Source organism: Pinus tabuliformis, chromosome J (assembly GCF_031772625.1).
Source record: "Pinus tabuliformis cultivar Carrire ecotype Pingquan chromosome J, CPIR1, whole genome shotgun sequence".
Taxonomy (NCBI): Eukaryota; Viridiplantae; Streptophyta; class Pinopsida; order Pinales; family Pinaceae; genus Pinus; species Pinus tabuliformis.
Window position 1 is genome coordinate 1520533982 of NC_142295.1, and position 2780 is coordinate 1520536761.

A 2780-nucleotide genomic window follows, 5' to 3' on the forward strand; every position below is an offset into this window, starting at 1 on the left:
TTATTTCCCGCTTTATTGTATTTGAAATTAGAGAATTTAGTTATGTTAGAGGACCCTAGGAGGGAGCCTCACACGTGGTATCAGAGTAGGTTTACACTCTTTGGGACCTTATGGGCTCTACATATGTTTCAGTTGTTCATATGACTATACTCAATCATTAAATTTTGAATTCAGTTGCACGATAGAAAATAGTAAAGTGGATTGTGCAAACATTACTGCACCAGAGTTCTTAAATTCTCTTTGTCGCGCTCGCTATAGTACGTTAGGGGTGAGTTAGCGGGGTGTATATCCGTATAGTAATACAGATGGCTCCATAAAAGTCCAGGTCTTTTGGCCCAGGAAAGTCTTGACGTTGGAGAGTGACTTTCCCGGGTAAAGCAAGCCAGGAAGTAAGTAAAGGCCTAGAGCCATGCTGGTAGAGGAAAGATATTGACCGGTGAGCCTTGCTGGTGAGGGATCTGCCCAATCCCAAGCCATGTTGTAGGGGAATCAGGGAATCTAAAACCTTGCTTCTAGGGGATCTGCAATCTGTCTATAATGGGCAGGCCCCGGAAGCACTCATTTGACCGACCTAATTTGATTTCCTTTCACCTCTCTTCCTCGGTTATATTGCCTTAATATTTCCTGTTACTTTCAAAAATATATACAAACGTCCCACACTATATTAAGTGCCCTTGTATATTCCAGAAAATGAGAATTTATGTGATATATAATATCTACAGTCATAACCGTCAGTTATTCCATTAGTAAAGTATTATGCGTAACCTAAACCCAACACATCCAAAGAAGATCCCATAGTGGGGTTGATGGTCTTTTCAACACATCATGTAGGTCAAAGTTTGTATCTAGTACATACCCTGCTATCTTCATCTGTTCAACTAGTTTCTCCAATGTTGCATAAATTTCCTCTGTTTGAGCATGTGATCTATCATCAACAACAAATGCATATGACCTGTTATTTACCTCGATCCAGCTGTATCCAGGCTCCTTTTTAATTCCTTTGTCTTTCATCAGCTTCTTAGTTTGCAGCATCTCTTGTTCCAATTCAAAAGGCGTTTTGTTGCGTGTTCTCCTAGCTCTATATTTCCATAGGTTCTACAAGCACCGAGCAAAGCCATCCACATTCTAGCATTAGGTTCGAGGGGGATATTATTGATGAAGTTTTCTGCATCATTCAAGTGCTCGGTGCGAGCAAGAAGGTCAACCATGCAAGAATAGTGTTCTGCTCTCGGCGTAATGCAATAATCTTTTGTCATGCAATCAAATTAAGCTGACATGATCTGGCTTTGTGCCTTCCTGTAGCATTTGTTCAAAGAGTTGAAGTGCCTCCATGCCATAACCATTCTGGGCATATGCTGATATCATGGCATTCCATGAGACTAAATTCCGCTCAGGCATCACACCGAAAAATTTATCAGCATCATCTATGCTTCTGCATTTGGCATACATGTCCAACAGAGCACTTCCTGAAGAAAAAAAAATGCTCGACTCATAACCAATTTTAATCATGTAGTCATGGATTTGCTTGCCCTGTTCCAGTGCTGCTAGGCTTGCACAAGCTCTGAGAACACTAGCAAAGGTTGCTTGATGGGGATTCACAACTGTCTTCTGCATTTGAGAAAACAAATCCAAAGCTCCCTCACCACATCCCGCCTGCGAATATCCTGTGATTATAGCAGTCCAGGAAATCAGGTTTCTGTTGGGAATTTTGTCAAACATCTGATATGCATCCTCTATGCTAGCACATTTAGCATACATGTCGATAAGAGAATTCCCAACAATGCCATTTGACTCGACAACAACTCTGATAACCAGAGCATGAAGTTGTTTCCCCTGCTCGAAAGCCTGTAAGCTAGCGCAAGCACTGAGAATGCTCGAAAATGCAAATTGAGACAAATCAAAAGATATGCTCTGCAATTGCTGAAAAGGATTCAAGGATTCCTCAACCTGCCCATCCCACAAATACCCTGTGACCATCACATTCCATGAAACCTCACCGCGCTCTGGCATTTGATCAAATAGTTTGCGGGCATCCTCTATGCTACTGCACTTGACATACATGTCCATAAGTGCGTTGCCTACAAAGACATTCAATTCAAATCCAGAGTGAATAATAGTCCCATGAAATTGTCTCCCTTGTTCTAAATAGGAGAGGCAACAGGCCTTTCACGTCTCCTGGTTGTTTCCAATTCTCTTAGGAAGTCGAGGTTTCTGATCCTTTTGTCTCCTCTGCTCTTTCTCTGCTTTTTTTTTTGCTCCACGAGTTCTTATTTGTGTTTAATGACGAAGTCTGTATGCTTGACAAAAATGATGAGCGGATTAGATGTGAAATCGATTTTTCATCCTTGAATGTTAAAATTTGAGGCATTTACAATCATTTGACTTGTTGCTGCTCATGAGATCCACTATAGGTTTCAGGTTAGTTTAACGGTTGCGGCAATATAAATCACAAATGTTTAAAGTGAATACATTTCAACCTGGCATCTATATTAATACAACAATGTTTCAGAATATCTATGTCCATGTAAACATAAAACTGATCTGAGAGGCTGTAAGTGCCTTCTTTGTTAGCCAGACCAATGGAGGCCTATTTATCTCCATTAAACATGATGAAAAATAATGCTCATCTCTACAAGAAAAATGTTGTTACTAGGCTGAGATAGGGTGCTTAACCTACATGATATATCTTCTCAAAACAATCAACAATAGATGCCAAGAAAAAAAATGTTATGTAGTTCTAGACTCGACAGTCATGATTATTTTGAAATATTAGATTGGTT

General features: G+C 40.1%; 1 pseudogene; it reads right to left on the bottom strand.

The window, feature by feature from the left end:
- Positions 1-1260: 1260 nt before the first annotated feature.
- On the bottom strand, positions 1261-2067 carry LOC149233282 (putative pentatricopeptide repeat-containing protein At2g01510 pseudogene; annotated as a pseudogene).
- Between the last annotated feature and the right edge of the window lie 713 nt (positions 2068-2780).